At 36.0% G+C, this 19,561-nt stretch overlaps 1 protein-coding gene across 1 annotated transcript in view; it reads right to left on the reverse strand.

Moving 5' to 3' along the window:
* The window catches only part of DACH2 (dachshund family transcription factor 2), an 842,698-nt gene that overhangs the window by 290,553 nt on the left and 532,584 nt on the right, over window positions 1-19,561 (reverse strand). The gene's annotated exons all lie outside the window — the stretch shown is intronic.

Consider the following 19,561-nt stretch of genomic DNA (forward strand, 5'->3'; position numbering starts at 1 on the left):
GGTGGAATACATGCATTGATTTAGGGGGCCTCTGAGACAGAGGGACAGAGATGCAAGAAGAGTGACCCAGGAAGGCCTGACCTGTGAAGTCCCCCAGGCAGGAAAAGATCAATATAGGAATCCCATGGCCTGTGGGCCATGCTGGAGACTAAGTCAGCCTGGCCCTGAACTCAGAGAGAAAGCATGGATGGGCTAAGATGTATGTCAGTGGGGCGAATTGATTGGAGGCTTGTGGATGCCCACCATTTGGGGCTCTGCAAGTTTTCAGTGTGGTATTGCCTCTTCTCTCAGCTTCCCCTGCAGTTCCTCTCTCTGACTCAGCCCCTTAAATTTTGAAATGTGTTTGACTATAACAACAGAGAAAATAAGAATATATGCAGTAAGATATACAACATCTGCCCTGTAAATTTAATTTATTGAAACAGTCACAGAGGAGAACCTGGGTGGCTCAGTGGGTTAAAGCCTCTGACTTCAGCTCAGGTCATAATCCCAGGGCCTTGGGATTAAGCCCTGAATCAGGCTCTCTGCTCAGCAGGGAGCCTGCTTCCCCCTCTGCCTGCCTCTCTGCCTACTTGTGAGCTCTGTTTGTCAAATAAATAAATAAAATCTTTTAAAAAAGAAAGAAACAGTCACAGAAAAGAGTCACATTCACAGAAGTTGAAAAGAATACTTATACATTAAGTCAATATATATTTGATTTGTAAATCAACAATAACAGTGATAGAAGTGCAGACTAAATTTGGATGATTTGGTTTGGTCCTTCAGAGTTAATACCAAAAAATAGAAATTAGAAAAATAGTGTAAATTATTATTAACAACACTGATAGGAAAACCTGGCCAAGTTTAAATATATAACAAAAGTCAAGTTTACCTTAAGATAATTTCCAAATTGGTCAGGAAATTCAATTCACTAAATGTATTTTGAAATATACATTTGGGGAAATTAGAAGATGATTAGGAAGATATACTTTAAGGATTTTCAGTCAGGATATTAGTTTTAAAAACTGGTTTTTTTTATGGAATTTCATTCTCTCTACATGGTTTGTTTGGCTTACTGCAGCTATAATACATGTATCCTTTTTTTGAAAGCTGTTTCTGGCTGTGTGGAAAACCAGCAATACACTTCAAAATTAGAGCAAATGAATACATTTTTCTTTAGAAGAAAAATTCACGAGGAAAACTTCCTATTCATTTTTTTTTTTAGAAATAGAATAAATGGTAAATTAGCCTCAAATTAAAAATCTATTTTGGCCTAAGCTTAATCTCTAATGCTAACTTCTGTGTAGCAGTTAATGAAAATTCAAATTCATTCTGTTTGTTCAAAATGTATCAAACTGTCATTAGAAGAATATTAAACTTCAATAACAAATCACCTTCCTGAAATGTAAATGACTTCCTGAAGATCACTGCCTTTTGTGATTTTTAAGTAGTTGGTCTTCACTTGGATGTATAATATAAACAATGGAGAATGACCTGTGCAATCAATTCTCCACACTTCTGGATAGTATTTATCAAATACTGCTATGCTATGTTACCACGGAAAGCTACTACAATGATCCTGTGATGTTTTTGTTCAACATCATTAAATTTTGCATTCTAAACACTTATATATGACTCAAATAAAGACTGAAAAATCCAATAAAACATCTAGAAATGTTGGTTTTTTTAAAAATCTGCATTTTTAAGATGACTAGCATATTTATGATAATCAAAAGTGTAAATTATAACATCAAGAAGGACCTGATAAAATTGCAAGGATAGTGCATGTCTAGTCCAAATAAGGATGTAAAGAATACTGTATGAGATCAGAAAGACTAGATACTAAAACTGGGTTTACCTATAGCTAGTTATAAGCCTATAGGAGTCATTTTTCCTTCTCTCAGAATCAATTTTCTTCTCCTTAAAATGAGTTTCAAGTAAGCAACCAAAGTGTCCTGGTAGGTTAATGGATAAATAAAATACGGTACATCAGAACAATAGAATATTATTAAGTGTTAAAAAGGAATGAGCCAGCATGTGATGAAAAGACTGAAGAAACCTTAAATGCATATTACAAAGTGAAAGAAGCTAATCAAATAATATGTTTCCAACTAGATGACATTTTGGAAATGATAAAGTTATGGAAAAGTAAAATGATCAGTGGTTGCCAGGGATGATTGTGTGGGGGAGATAAATAGGCAGAGCACAGCATTTTGGAGTCAGTGAAAACATTCTGTATGTATCATAATGATGGATATATGTCATTATGTATTTGCCAAAAACTCATAAAATTTACAAAACCAAGAGTGATCCGGAAGGTAAACCATGGACGTTGGTTGATAATGATGTATCAATGTAAGTTCATCCTTGATAATAAATGTACCATTCTGTTAAATGATATTGATAATGGGAGAGGCTATTCATATGTGTAAGTATGAGATATAAAGAAAATCTATGCACTTTCATCTTAATATTATTGTAAAGCTAAACCTGTTCTAAAAATATTGTCTCTAAAAACAACATTCAGGGAATTCTAATGAACATTTAAAGAAGAATAAATACTTATTCTTCTGAAGTTGTTTCAAAAAATTTAAATGGAAGGAAAACTTCCAAACTCGTTCTATGAGGCTAACCCTAACTTGATACCAAAGCCAGACAAAGATCCCACCAAAAAGGAGAATTACAGACCAATATTGCTGATGAACATGGATGTCAAAATTCTCACCAAGACACTAGCCAATAGGCTCCAACTGTACATTTAGAAGATTATTCACCACAACCAAGTGGGATTTATTCCTGGGCCATGAGGTTGGTTCAACATCCATAAATCAATCATTGTGATACATCACATTAATAAAAGAAAGGACAAACAATATGATCTTCTTAATAGATGCAGAAAAACATTTGACAAGATATAACATCCTTCTTGATTAAAACTCTCTGCAGTGTTGGGATAGAGGGAACTTACCCCAGTATCATAAAAGCCATCTACAAAGAGCCCACAGTGAATATCATTCTCAATAGAGAAAAACAGATATTTTCCTCTAAGGTCAGGAGCATGACAGGGATGTTCACTCTCACCACTGTTGCTCAGAATAGTACTGGAAGTCCTAGCCTCAACAATCAGACAACAAAAAGAAATAAAATATATCCAAATTGGCAAAGAAGAAGTCAAGCTCTTACTCTTTGCAGATGGCATGAAACTCTATGTGGAAAACCCAGAAGACTCTACCCCAAAATTGATAGATCTCATACAGGAATTCAGAAAATTTGCAGGATATAAAATCAATGCTTATAAATTAGTTGAATTTTATACATTAGCAATGAGAAGGAAGAAAGAGAAATTAAGGAATTGATCCCATTTATAATTGCACCAAAAAAGTAAGATACCTAGGAAGAAACCTAACCAAAGATGTAGTCTGAAAACTATAGAATACTTATGAAAGAAATTGAGGAAAACATAAAGAAATGAAAACACATTTTTTGCTCATGGATTGGAGGAACAAATGTTAAAATGTCTATGCTGCTTAGAACTATCTACATATTCAATGCAATCCCTAACACAGTATCATTGACATTTTTCACAGAGTTGGAATAAATAATCTTAAAATTTGTGTGGAACCAGAAAAGACCCCAAATACCCAGAGGAATGTTGAAAAATAAAACCAAATCTGGTGGAATCACAATTCTCTACTTGAAGCTATATTACAAAGCTGTAATCACCAAGACACTATAGTAATGGCACAGAAACAGACACATAGATTAAAACCCAGAAATGGACCCTCAACTCTATGGTCAACTAATCTTTGACAAAGCAGGGGAGAATATCCAATGAAATAAAAGTCTCTTCAACAAATGATGTTGGGAAAATTGGACAGCCACATGTAGAAGAATGAAACTGGAACATTCTTTTACACCATAAACAAAGAGAAACTCAAAATGGATGAAAGGCCTAAGTGTGAGATAGGACTCCATCAAAATCCTAGAGGAAAATACAGGCAGCAAACTGTGACCTCATCCACAGCACCTTCTTGCTAGACTTCTCTGAAGACAACAGAAACAAAAGCAAATATGAACTATTGGGATTTCATCAAGATATTAATCATTCACACAGCAAAAGAAACAGAAGACAACCTACAGAATGGGAGAAGATATTTGCCAGTATTTTATCAGATAAAGGGCTAGTATCCAAATCTGTAAAGAACTTATCAAACTTAACACCAACAAACAAACAAACAAACAAACAAAATCCCGTCAAGAAATGGACAGAAGACTTAAACAGACATTTCTCCAAAGAAGACATAGATATAAGGAATAACAGAGAAGACATTGGGTTAAGGAGAGGAGAAGTGAGTTGGGGGAAATCGGAGGGGGGGACAAACAATGAGAGAATGTGGACTCTGAGAAACAAACTGAGGATTTTGGAGGGGAGGGGAGTGGGGCGTTAGGAGTGGGTGGTGATGGGTATTGAGGAGGGCACATATTGCATGGAGCACTGGGTGTGGCACATAAACGATGAATCTTGAAACACTGAAAAAATAAAATAAATTTTTAAAAAGAAATAAATTTAAAAAATACATAGAAATGGCCAACAGATACATGAAAAAATACTCCATGTCACTTGGCATCATGGAAATACAAATCAAAACCACAATGAGATATCACCTCACACCTGTCAGAGTGGCTAAAATTAATAAGTCAGGAAACAACAAATATTAACAAAGAGATGGGGAAAGGGGAACTCTCTTACACTGCTGTTGGGAATGAAAGCTGATATAGCCACTCTGGAAAACAGTATGGAGATTCCTCAAAAAGTTAAAAATAGAGGCAACCTACAACCCAGCAATTGCAATACTGGGTATCCAAAATTACAAACATAGTGACCCAAAGTGACACCTGCACCCCAATGTTTATAGCAGCAATGTCCACAATAGCCAAACTGTGGAAAGAACACAGAGGTCCCTCGACAGATGAATGGATAAAGAAGATATAGATATAGATGGAGATAGAGATGTATTACTCAGCCATTGGTATAGTTATATAAGTATTACTCAGCCATTGAAAAAGAAATCTTACCATTTGCAACAATGTGGATGGAAATACATGTATTATGCAAAGTGAAGTAAGTCAGTCAGAGAAAGACAGTTATATGATTTCATTCATATGTGGAATATAAGAAACAGTGTAGAGGATCATAGGGGAAGGGAGGGAAAAATAAAATAAGATGAAATCAGAAAGGGAGAAAAACCATAAGAGACTCTTAACTATATGAAACAAACTGAGGGTTGCTGGAGGAGAGGTGGCTTGGGCAATGTGGTAACCAGGTGATGGACATTAAGGACAGCACGTGATGTAATGGGCACTGGGTGTTATATGCAACTGACAAAACTGAACCCTACCACTGAAACTAATGATACACCTTATGTTAATTAATGGAATTTAAATAAAAGTTTTAAAAATGAGGTTCAACCCAATGTTAACTTTCAGTGAGTCTACATGGAATACATTACTTCCAAGATAAAAGTTTATTGACCTGTCATTTATTAATTTTATATGTAAGTCATGTATCCCTTGCCTGACACTATAGATTAGGTTCATGGTGGTGTCCAGTGAATGACTGGAGAGTAACCAAATGGGTGTTGTGAAGGGACACCATCACAAAGAAAAAAGGCTACTTGCCTAACACTAACAAATGTGCATGATTCTCTAGTAATAGGTATATTTTGCAGTCTTTCCAAAATCACGATCTGCTTTACCTTCCTACCAAGATGTAATAACAAATGTGAGTAGTGGGCAAAGAAGAGATGGTTCCCAAACACTGAAAGTGGCAATAGCTCTGCCTTTATCTTACTAATTCACTGTCTGATGATGCTATTCTTTATAATCAGCTTATGGTTATGGCTATTGAAAGCATGTCAAGCATCTGTCCTAGAAAGCAAAGCAATGTGTTATAATGAACATAATTATAGAACAATTTTGTGACAGAACTTGTCTTGTTCTCAATTTACTTTTTTAAAAAATATTTTATTTAGACAGAGAGAGAGGGAACACAAGTAGGGGGAGTAGGAGAGGGGCAAGCAGGCTTCCCACTGGGCAGGGATCCTGAAGTGAGGCTCAATCCCAGGACCCTGGGATCATGACATGAGCCAAAGGCAGACACTTAACAACTGAGACACCCAGGAGCCCCTTATTGTTAAAGAACACATGAAATTAACCATAGATGTGTTGATCATAAATGCATGAATAAATTTATGATCATGTTTCAGGAGATTTTATTTGTATAATATTTAAAGAAATGTGAAGCTAATTCTTTTAAATCTAAGAAATTAATTCTAAACCTCTAAAGCAAAAGAGATTAAAGAGAAAGCCTAAATTATGCCCACTATAATAAAATAATATGTAGTTTTGTGTATATGTTGCTGCATACTTTGAGATGAAATATTGATAACTATATCTCTATTAGCTACCTAAATCCATAATTATTTGAAGGTGCCTGACAAAACCAACAACATGAACATTTGTTACATGTGTTACAAGGGAAAGTAAAAAGATATCATGAAAAACTTGCTCTTATTCTTGGATCTTCAATGGACACAAGGTATCTGGCAAGAATATTCTTTAAAGCTTACATTAATTTGCCTCATAAGATGCAGTGTAATAACTTAAGACTTTCATCACTTTTGAAACTAATAATCTATTGCATTTTTAATAATCGAATATAATAAAAGTTTTCTGGTGTTGCTATTTCCATATTAAAACTATACTACCTAAATTTCTAGGACCAGAAAAACCTGGCTGGCAGAATGGCATGGCTGAGAAGTCTTCATCTTTATTTTATTTTATTTTTCCAGTGTTCTAAGATTCATTGTTTATGCTATATCATATGCAGTTTTACTTTATTTATTATTTATTTATTAATTTTTGTAGAAAAAATTGTATTACCATCATATAAAATCAACAGAAATGGTAAATAACTCAAATATTTAATACAAAATTATGATACATTCATATGATGAAATATTGTGTAGAAATTAATATAGTCTTCTTAAAGAACCTTAATAAAGGGTATAATTTTCACAAGGTTATATTATTTTATCTTATTGTATTATTTTATCTTGTTTTTTGTTTCAAGTTTTTATTTAAATTCCAGTTAGTTAACATATAGTGTAATATTAGGTTCAGGAATAGAATTTAGTAATTCGCCAATTACATAAACCTAGTGGTCATCACAAAAAGTGCCCTCCTTAATTCTTATCATCCATTTAACAAATCCCCCCACCGACTTCCCTTCCAGCAACCCTCAGATTGCTCTCTATAGCTAAGAATCTATTTTATGGTGTCCTTCTCTTTTATCCTCTCCTATGTTCATCTGTTTCTTTCTCTCTTCTTTTTTTCAAACCTGTTTCTTTCTTAATTCCACATATGAGTGAAATCATATAGTATTCATCTTTCTCTGACTGACTTATATGGCTTAGCATAATAGACTCTAGCCCCACCCATGTAGATACAAATGGCAGGATTCCATTATTTTTTATGTCTGAGTAATATTCTATTATAGATAAAAATATATAATATACAAATTTATAATATAAATATATTTCAAATTCATATAATCAATATAAAATTTAATATAAATTTAGAAAATAAAAATATATATTAAATGTATAAGGACATAAAATACAAATATAATATATAAAATACTTAATGTACATTATATAATTATATAATTCATATAACATTATTGGTTGATGGGCATTTGGGCTCTTCCCATAATTTGGTTATTGTTGACAATGCTACTATAAACACTGGGGTGCATATATCACTTCAAATCAGTATTTTTGTATTCTTTGGGTAAATACCTAGTAGTACAATTGCTGGATTGTAGCATAGATCTATTTTTAACTTTTTGAGAAACCTATATATTGTTTTCCAGAGTGGCTGCACTAGTTCGCAATCCCACCAATAGTGTAAGAAGGTTTGCCTTTCTCCTCATCCTCATAACACGGTTTTTTTCTTGTTTGTTAATTTCAGCCATTCTGACTGGTGTGAGGTGAGATCTTGCCGTAGTTTTGATTTGTATTTCCCTGATGATGAGTGATGTTGAGCATCTTTTCATAGCAGTTTTACTTTAAATGGAGCTGTCATTCTTCTGATAGTGATATCATTCCCAGGATGGGCAGGGTTTAAGAAATTATGTACTAAAAAGTATCTAATGAACATTATTTTCTCTTAGAGTTGCTGTAGAGAATCTTATCCTCAGTTAAGACACTAAGATGTTTGAACTATAGGCAACCAGTATTTCATTATGGCCCAGTAGAATAGATGGGTGCAAAGAAGTGTTATGACTCCTGTTTATCCCTGATGAAAAATGCTGTTATCTTGAGAGGAGCCTGGGTGGCTCAGTCAGTTAATCAGCTGCCTTCATCTCAGGTCATGATCCCAGGGTCTTGGGATTGAGCCCCACATAAGGGTCCCTGCTCAGTGGGGAGCCTGCTTCTCCCTCTCCCCTGCTTGCGCTCTCTCCCAAATAAATAAAAAAAAATAAATAAAATCTTTAAAAGACTGATACTATCTCATATATATAAGTTAGTGCTTGGGTAGTAGTAAAATAACTCTACATTAAATAATTAGGCCAAATCATTAATAGAGGAGAGATACATGCCAACATGCATACACAATAAAAAGGATTCTGCATGGAGCTGAGGACTAATGGGTGACTTACATGGCAGCACATTATTTCTTGTTTCCTCTATTGTGTCAATCCTAATAACAACAAATTCAGAAAGAGACTAAAACCTTTTTTTTTCTACCTGCAACTAATACCTTCAGGTTACTAAAGGGGCACACTAACTCAAATGGATCAAATTAAACAGAGGCCATAAAGAAATTTATCTCTCCTCTAACCTTTTATTTCAGTCAGAATGCCAAACATCTTACTAATAATATGTCTGACTTCACAATTTCTTATTCCTAGAGATAAACAACCATACACAGCTGAGAGATAGTGAGAATGGAATGCCCCAGCACAATGTTTAGAATGCTACACCACCTTAACGGTGAGACAAGTAACTTCACCTTTTGTGGCTTTGTCAGTTTCCATGGCTACCTTTCCTGGGAATAAGATAGTATGTCCAGAAACAATAAAATGAGAACAAACATCATCCTAGTTTCCAGTTCACTAAACTATGTTCTGTTTATATTCTCTTTAATCTCCATTGATTTTTTTCCCTTTGTTATCCTCCCAGGTCTCTGATATTTTTGGAAGGATGTGTTTCCATAAAGAGTGTAATAATTTGTACAAATTGATTGGCATAAATCATGGGCTTTTTCCTGAGTCAAAAGTTGTAATTTCAAGGTGATCTATACTGTCATTCCTCTTGTTGATGATCTTAATAATGAAGCACTTAAACTCTATCAAATGAAACTATCTCTTAGCCAGTTATTATTCTCTCCTTTTTTTAAGGAACACAAGATCTTATTTTAGTTATATGTGCTATTTTTTAAATAATTGCCATCTATGTCAGGTATGATTGACACATTAAAAAAGATATTTCCTCTGGCTCCTTGCAATTGATTTGGGCACATAGAAACTTTAGAAAATTCCACATGAAATAATCAGATTGTATAGTTAAAGTACATCTTACTCTTTTAGTTTGAATTCTTATTGCTAATAATTTCAAACACACTAATTTTCCAAAGCAAATTTTAAATAGTATTACTTCAAACTCATACTTTATGAATCTAAAATTGAAGTCTTGATTCTAAAATGAACTAAAAATTCCATAATCCATTTTAATAGGTCTACATTCCTTCTCGGCTAGACTAATTGAAGAACTTCCTAAGTGATCTCCCAACCTCTCATTCTTTCCCCCTCAAGTCTATTCCATACTGTCTTGATGATATTTTCATAAGTAGCTGTACTTTCACATTCCTCCCCCTCACAAAAATATTTGTGCCTATAGGCCACTGCCTATAGAATCAGGTCCAGAATTCTAAATTTGGTATTTATAACCTCCTACATCTGGCCCCACCCATATTTATAGACAGAACATCAACTCTTTTTTTTTTTTATAATATAACTACACTCTAACCAGACTAAACACTCTGTCACCCAGACAATCTCAACTACTACATCATCTTCACACGTTAGCAGTTTGTCTCTTTTGCCTGGAATGTTTTTATCCCTGTCTTGCTAACTGCAGCTTAACCAATCTGTAAAACAAACTTTAAATACCATTAATCCAAAAAGTCTTCTTTAATTCTCACAACTAGAAGTAATTATCTTCTTGGAGCTTTCCTATATTACTTTATATACACATATTTAGGTGAGCATATTTATTACTGTTGCCTTTTATTATGACTATGCCTACAAGTAGGCCTCACTTCCCCACCTAAAATGGAAGTCTGTGAAGGCTGCTATAGGGCACTGATTATGCCTTATTCAATTTTGTGCTCATAGCGGGATCTAGATATGTCCCACAAGCAGGAAGTACTTGATAAATGTGTGTCTAATGAACTTCCCATTCTAGAGAATAAAGGTTTAAAAAAGGTTATACAAAGAACTTGAATACTTAAAATATAAGCATAGATATGAGTAAACAGTAGTCACATGTACATAAATACACTGACATCAAAGACACAATGTTATTTCTCTTGGGTCTTTAATATATCATGAAAATTTCTCTATAGTTTATTGAATAGATGAGGAATTAAAAATGTATAATCATTCTTAGTGGTTTTAAATATTTTTAAATGAAGCTTTAATTTTTTAAAATAAATATGGAGGAAAAATTGTTTACCCTGATTAATCATGGAGTAGCTATGACTGGTGAGGAGAAAATTACATTACAAATGAGCAGCTACCTGTTACCAAATGGCAAGGCATTTACATCAAAGTACCCAAAAAAAACCAGCAGACTGACCAGTTAGTGTTTCCACTGAACTAGAGGGATTTTTTTTTTTTGCAATTAATAGCTTCAGAAAAATGTTTTCTTTTGATTCTTGTCTCTAACACAAAAACAATTGTCCCTTTTAAATGGTCTTCTAGCACATATATCAGAGAATCCTCTTTACTCACACTACTGGAACATTACCAAACAATAGAACGATTGTCTTAGAAGAAAAATCTAAAGATTATTTTTTTTACCCCAAAGTGGGGTTGAGATCAAAAGCTAACTTTAATAGATGTTTGACTAAGGCCATACTCCTAGGAAAGGTAATACTAAAGATAAAAGAAAATAGTTTTGGTGTTTGATCTGAGCCAAATCCATCTGGTGTTTTTAGCTTTTATATAATACTTCAGTTTTATGTGATATCATAACTAAAATGAATTGGCTTCCTTCTTGAGGTTTTTTTTTTAACTAAATATTTATTTATTTATTTATTTATTTATTTATTTATTTTATTTTTTTATAAACATATATTTTTTTCCCCCAGGGGTACAGGTCTGTGAATCGCCAGGTTTACACACTTCACAGCACTCACCATAGCACATACCCTCCCCAATGTCCATAACCCCACCCCCCCCTCCCAATCCCCCTCCCCCCAGCAACCCTCAGTTTGTTTTGTGAGATTAAGAGTCACTTATGGTTTATCTCCCTCCCAATCCCATCTTGCTTCATTTACTCTTCTTCTACCCCCTAAACCCCCATGTTGCATCTCCTCTCCCTCATATCAGGGAGATCATATAATAGTTGTCTTTCTCCGATTGACTTATTTCGCTAAGCATGATACCCTAGTTCCATCCACGTCGTCGCAAATGGCAAGATTTCATTTCTTTTGATGGCTGCATAGTATTCCATTGTGTATATATACGACATCTTCTTTATCCATTCGTCTGTTGATGGACATCTAGGTTCTTTCCATAGTTTGGCTATTGTAGACATTGCTGCTATAAACATTCCAGTACACATGCCCCTTTGGATCACTACGTTTGTATCTTTAGGGTAAATACTCAGCAGTGCAATTGCTGGGTCATAGGGTAGTTCTATTTTCAACATTTTGAGGAACCTCCATGCTGTTTTCCAGAGTGGTTGCACCAGCTTGCATTCCCACCAACAGTGTAGGAGGGTTCCCCTTTCTCCGCATCCTCGCCAGCATCTGTCATTTCCTGACTTGTTAATTTTAGCCATTCTGACTGGTGTGAGGTGGTATCTCATTGTGGTTTTGATTTGTATTTCCCTGATGCCGAGTGATATGGAGCAGTTTTTCATGTGTCTGTTGGCCATCTGGATGTCTTCTTTGCAGAAATGTCTGTTCATGTCTTCTGCCCATTTCTTGATTGGATTATTTGTTCTTTGGGTGTTGAGTTTGCTAAGTTCTTTATAGATTCTGGACACTAGCCCTTTATCTGATATGTCGTTTGAAAATGTCTTCTCCCATTCTGTCTGTTGTCTTTTGGTTTTGTGAACTGTTTCCTTTGCTGTGCAAAAGCTTTTGATCTTGATAAAATCCCAATAGTTCATTTTTGCCCTTGCTTCCCTTGCCTTTGGCGATGTTCCTAGGAAGATGTTGCTGCGGCTGAGGTCAAAGAGGTTGCTGCCTGTGTTCTCCTCAAGGATGTTGATGGATTCCTTTCTCACATTGAGGTCCTTCATCCATTTTGAGTCTATTTTCGTGTGTGGTGTAAGGAAATGATCCAACTTCATTCTTCTGCATGTGGCTATCCAATTTTCCCAACACCATTTATTGAAGAGGCTGTCTTTTTTCCATTGGACATTCTTTCCTGCTTTGTCGAAGATTAGTTGACCATAGAGTTGAGGGTCTATTTCTGGGCTCTCTATTCTGTTCCATTGATCTATGTGTCTGTTTTTGTGCCAGTACCATGCTGTCTTGATGATGACAGCTTTGTAATAGAGCTTGAAGTCCGGAATTGTGATGCCACCAACTTTGGCTTTCTTTTTCAATATTCCTTTGGCTATTCGTGGTCTTTTCTGGTTCCATATAAATTTTAGGATTATTTGTTCCATTTCTTTGAAAAAAATGGATGGTATTTTGATAGGAATTGCATTAAATGTGTAGATTGCTTTAGGTAGCATAGACATTTTCACAATATTTGTTCTTCCAATCCAGGAGCATGGAACATTTTTCCGTTTCTTTGTGTCTTCTTCAATTTCTTTCATGAGTACTTTATAGTTTTCTGTGTATAGATTCTTAGTCTCTTTGGTTAGGTTTATTCCTAGGTATCTTATAGTTTTGGGTGCAATTGTAAATGGGATTGACTCCTTAATTTCTCTTTCTTCTGTCTTGTTGTTGGTGTAGAGAAATGTGACTGATTTCTGTGCATTGATTTTATATCCTGACACTTTACTGAATTCCTGTACCAGTTCTAGCAGTTTTGGAGTGGAGTCTTTTGGGCTTTCCACATATAGTATCGTATCATCTGCAAAGAGTGATAGTTTGACTTCTTCTTTGTCGATTTGGATGCCTTTAATTTCTTATTGCTGTCTGATTGCTAAGGCTAGGACTTCTAGTACTATGTTGAATAGCAGTGGTGAGAACGGACATCCTTGCCGTGTTCCTGACCTTAGAGGAAAAGCTTTCAGTTTTTCTCCATTGAGAATGATATTTGCGATGGGTTTTTCATAGATGGCTTTGATAATATTGAGGTATGTGCCCTCTATCCCTACACTTTGAAGAGTTTTGATCAGGAAGGGATGCTGTACTTTGTCAAATGCTTTTTCAGCATCTGTTGAGAGTATCATATGGTTCCTGTTCTTGCTTTTATTAATGTGTTTTATCACATTGATTGATTTGCAGATGTTGAACCAACCTTGCAGCCCTGGAATAAATCCCACTTGGTCGTGGTGAATAATCCTTTTAATGTACTGTTGAATCCTATTGGCTAGTATTTTGGTGAGAATTTTTGCATCTGTGTTCATCAAGGATATTGGTCTGTAGTTCTCTTTTTTGATGGGATCCTTGTCTGGTTTTGGGATCAAGGTGATGCTGGCCTCATAAAATGAGTGTGGAAGTTTTCCTTCCATTTCTATTTTTTGGAACAGTTTCAGGAGAATAGGAATTAGTTCTTCTTTAAATGTTTCGTAGAATTCCCCTGGAAAGCCATCCGGCCCTGGGCTTTTGTTTGTTTGGAGATTTTTGATGACTGTTTCAATCTCCTTACTGGTTATGGGTCTGTTCAGGCTTTTTATTTCTTCATGGTTCAGTTGTGGTAGTTTATATGTCTCTAGGAATGCATCCATTTCTTCCAGATTGTCAAATTTGTTGGCATAGAGTTGCTCATAATATGTTCTTATAATTGTCTGTATTTCTTTGGTGTTAGTTGTGATCTCTCCTCTTTCATTCATGATTTTATTTATTTGGGTCCTTTCTCTTTTCTTTTTGATAAGTCTGGCCAGGGGTTTCTCAATCTTATTAATTCTTTCAAAGAACCAGCTCCTAGTTTCGTTGATTTGTTCTATTGTTTTTTTGGTTTTTATTTCATTGATTTCTGCTCTGATCTTTATGATTTCTTTTCTTCTGCTGGATTTAGTGTTTCTTTCTTTTTCTTTCTCCAGCTCCTTTAGGTGTAGGGTTAGGTTGTGTACCTGAGACCTTTCTTGTTTCTTGAGAAAGGCTTGTACCACTATATATTTTCCTCTCAGGATTGCCTTTGTTGTGTCCCACAGATTTTGAACCATTGTATTTTCATTATCATTTGCTTCCATGAATTTTTTCAATTCTTCTTTAATTTCTTGGTTGACCCATTCATTCTTTAGAAGGATGCTGTTTAGTCTCCATGTGTTTGGGTTCTTTCCAAATTTCCTCTTGTGATTGAGTTCTAGCTTCAGAGCATTGTGGTCTGAAAATATGCAGGGAATGATCCCAATCTTTTGATACCAGTTGAGACCTGATTTAGGACCGAGGATGCGATCTATTCTGGAGAATGTTCCATGTGCACTAGAGAAGAATGTGTTTTCTGTTACTTTTGGATGAAATGTTCTGAATATATCTGTGATGTCCACCTGGTCCAGTGTGTCATTGAAGGCCTTTATTTCCTTGTTGATCTTTTGCTTGGATGATCTGTCCATTTCAGTGAGGGGAGTGTTAAAGTCCCCTACTATTATTGTATTATTGTTGATGTGTTTCTTTGATTTTGTTATTAATTGGTTTATATAGATGGCTGCTCCCACGTTAGGGGCATAGATATTTACAATTGTTAGATCTTCTTGTTGGACAGATCCTTTGAGTATGATATAGTGTCCTTCCTCATCTCTTATTATAGTCTTTGGCTTAAAATCTAATTGATCTGATATAAGGATTGCCACTCCTGCTTTCTTCTGATGTCCATTAGCATGGTAAATTCTTTTCCACCCCTTCACTTTAAATCTGAAGGTGTCTTCGGGTTTAAAATGAGTTTCTTGTAGGCAACATATAGATGGGTTTTGTTTTTTTTATCCATTCTGATACCCTGTGTCTTTTGATTGGGGCATTTAGCCCATTAACATTCAGGGTAACTATTGAGAGATATGAATTTAGTGCCATTGTATTGCCTGTAAGGTGACTATTATTGTATATTGTTTCTGTTCCTTTCTGATCTACTACTTTTAGGCTCTCTCTTTGCTTAGAGGACCCCTTTCAATATTTCCTGTAGAGCTGGCTTGGTGTTTGCAATTCTTTCAGTTTTTGTTTGTCCTGGAAGCTTTTAATCTCTCCTTCTATTTTCAATGATAGCCTAGCTGGATATAGTATTCTTGGCTGCATGTTTTTCTCGTTTAGTACTCAATATATCATGCCAGCTCTTTCTGGCCTGCCAGGTCTCTTTGGATAAGTCTGCTGCCAATCTAATATTTTTACCATTGTATGTTACAGACTTCTTCTCCCAGGCTGCTTTCGGGATTTTCTCTTTGTCACTAAGACTTGTACATTTTACTATTAGGTGACGGGGTGTAGACCTATTCTTATTGATTTTGAGGGGGGTTCTCTGAACCTCCTGGATGTTGATGCTTGTTCCCTTTGCCATATTGGGGAAATTCTCTCCAATAATTCTCTCCAGTATACCTTCTGCTCCCCACTCTCTTTCTTCTTCTTCTGGAATCCCAATTATTCTAATGTTGTTTTGTCTTATGGTGTCACTTATCTCTCGAATTCTGCCCTCGTGGTCCAGGAGCTGTTTGTCCCTCTTTTGCTCAGCTTCTTTATTCTCTGTCATTTGGTCTTCTATATCGCTAATTCTTTCTTCTGCCTCATTTATCCTAGCAGTGAGAGCCTCCATTTTTTATTGCACCTCATTAATAGCTTTTTTTTTTATTTCAACTTGGCTAGATTTTAGTTCTTTTATTTCTCCAGAAAGGGCTTTTATATCTCCCGACAGGGTTTCTCTAATATCTTCCATGCCTTTTTTGAGCCCATCTAGAACCTTGAGAATCGTCATTCTGAACTCTAGATCTGACATATTACCAATGTCTGTATTGATTAGGTCCCTAGCCTTTGGTACTGCCTCTTGTTCTTTTTTTTTTTTTTTTGTGGTGAATTTTTCCGCCTTGTCATTTTGTCCAGATAAGAGTATATGAAGGAGCAAGTAAAATACTAAAAGGGTGGCAACAACCCCAGGAAAATATGCTTTAGCCAAATCAGAAGAGATCCCAAATCGTGAGGGGGGTGGGGAAGGGGATAAAAAGAGGTTCAGAAAGAAAAAAAAAAGAAAAAAGAAAAAAGAAACAAATAAAAAAGAAAACCAATAACGAAAAAATATAAAAAGGAAAAAAAGATATATATATATTAGATAAACTAGTTAAAAAACGTTTAAAAAAAGGGTAAAAGTTAAAAAAAATTTAGCAGAAGAAGAGAAAAAAAATTGAAAAAGAAAAAAAATTAACTGCAAGGCTAAAGAATCATAGGGAGAAAGCCATGAGTTCCGTGCTTTGCTTTCTCCACCTCTGGAATTCCGCTGCTCTCCTTGGTATTGAAACTGCACTCCTCAATAAGTGAACTTGGTCCTGGCTGGGTTTCTTGTGGATCTTCTGGGGGAGGGGCCTGTTGTAGTGATTCACAAGTGTCTTTGCCCCAGGCAGAGTTGCACCGCCCTTACCAGGGGCCGGACTGAGTAATCCGCTCGGGTTTGCTTTCGGGAGCTTTTGTTCCCTGAGCGCTTTCCGTAGAGTTCCAGAGGACAGGAGTGAAGATGGCAGCCTCCCAATCTCCGGCCTGGAGAAGCCGAGAGCCCGGGGCCCCACTCCTCAGTGCGCCCTCAGAGAACAGCGCTCAATTACTCCCGTCACCCTGGCCTCCGGCCGCGCTCCGAGCTGCCCGAGCCTGCGACCGGTTCAAGGTAACCCCAAACTGAGAGTCACTCCTTGTCTCTGTCTCTGTAGTCGGCTTCCCCGTTCTAATACCTGCAAGCTCTGCGACACTCAGACACCCCTGATCCTTCTGTGACCCTGCGGGACCTGAGGCCACACTGACCTCGCGGGGCTTCCCCCTGGTTAAGCCTCTGGAGCGATGTCCCTCAGCGGAACAGACTTTTAAAAGTCCTGATTTGGTGCTCCGTTGCTCCGCTGCTTGCCGGGAGCCGGCCCCTCCCCCTGCGTTCTATCTTCCCGTCGCTTTGGATTCACTTCTCCTCCAGTCCTACCTTTCAGAAAGTGGTTGATTTTCTGTTTCTAGAATTGCTGTTCTTCTTCTCTTCGATCTCCCATTGGATTTGTAGGTGTTTGCAATCTTTAGATAAGCTATCTACTTGATCTCCCGCAACCTGAAGTAGTCTCAGCCTGCTATTTCTCCACCATCTTGACTCTTCCCCCCTTCTTGAGGTTTTACTATTTCTTTATTACTTTGGAATTTAGTAACGTTTAGTAAAACAAGTTCCTACTTTGTCAGCTAATATTGCAATAATAGGTATAAATAGGTTTTCTTCAGTTATAAATACCACTATCATATGATACTCATGATATATTTTCAAATAATATAAAAAGGAGCTCAAAAATAAAATTTTCTTATAAAAAACTCTAAAAAGAAAATCATCATTGAAGTGACTACAAATTTATAGGTACCAAAGGGCCTTCTTAATTTTAAGTTACATTATTTTGGGTTTACATTTTCTATGTACTAGATCAGCTTGCTTCCTTGTAGCTCAACATTGGACAGACCCAATATAAGAGAAAAAAAAAACTATATTTAATATCCACAACTATACTACGACAAGCACCATTTACAACTGTTATATGCATTATCTCATTTAACCTTCAAAACAACTCTACAAAACTGCAAGGACTATTATGCCTGTTATACAGATGAGGAAAGAGAAAATGGAAAAGACTAATTAGCTTGGGCAAGATCATACAGTGAATAAGAAAGCAGAGCTTAGAACAAAGATTCATCTATCTCCAAATTTAAATTATTTTCATACTGCTTTATGATTATTAAAATAATTGTACAAAAATTCCTTTTTTAGTTTCATAAATTGATTCTTAAAACTTTAATATATATATATAGATATAGATATATATATCTATATCTATATATATATATATCTCACAATATGGCCCATTACATGAGTCTGGGGTAAAAGTTATACTATTTAATTTATCAAGCACTTATCTAGATAATTCAAGTCTCCCCAAATTAACTTTTCTCAAAAGCTTACAGATTATCACTGTGAAAATTTAGGGTGCTATGTTTTATTTCTTGAATTATCCTAAATATTATCTCAATGTGCCACGTCTCTTAGGAGGTACAGACTGCTTGTAAGTATCTACATCTTATAAAGCTTTTGTAAGGGCCTATTTAGCCAGAGGCCTATTTCACCTTGGTTAAATAGTGATTTTGTTGTTTATGCAGTAAAACTTAAACTGACCCTGTCCGCCCCAGGGGAACTTACTTAAAAGCAAGTCCAGGAAACCAGTAAAATATGGTTGACCAGTCCCTGATAACAGAGCCCAAATACAAGGGCAGATCAGGTCAGGTGGAGATAACAGCCCAAATGCAGGGATGAGTTGGGTCAGGTGGAGACATCCAATCAGTGGAGCACGCATACTGTCTCCCTAGTTGCCAAGGAGTGTGGGCCCCGCCTTTTGGGTGCCTTTTGGGCACCAAATCTGACCAAGGTGATAGCTAGTTCAAATAGCTACTATGGGGTGAATTGTAATCCAATTGGCCACCTGTGTGACCTAGCATGACTGTGCAGCTTTCTCTGTGTGATGCAATCTCATTGGCCACCTGTGTGTGGCCAGACTCAACCACATGGCCTTTGCTCTATTAAAAAAAAAAAAAAATGTCTGTGAGGCTGGGAGTGTCTCACTCTCTCTATAAGAGGCAGCCCCAAATGATCTGTTTGATTCTCGATGCTTGGTGCGAAATAAAGCTTTGCTTGACCTTTGCTTTGTATCAGTGTTGCTCCTTTGATCACGGACCTAACACTTTTAAAAAATAATAGAACAAGAGCTTTCTAGTTTACTTAAAAAAAAAAAGCTTTATAGGCGACAGTTTCCCATCGTCTATCAAAAGACTTTACCCAATGGAATTTTGAAGAAAATGACCACCACAAAGATTAGTGATTCTAATGAGAAGGTTGACTTTCCAAATTAGATTAGCAAATGATTTTAGAAGAGAAGAAAAAGGTCAAAGGAAACATAGTATATAAGAT

Source organism: Lontra canadensis, unplaced genomic scaffold (genome assembly GCF_010015895.1).
Source record: "Lontra canadensis isolate GAN:19392208 unplaced genomic scaffold, GSC_riverotter_1.0 scaffold77, whole genome shotgun sequence".
NCBI lineage: Eukaryota > Metazoa > Chordata > Mammalia > Carnivora > Mustelidae > Lontra > Lontra canadensis.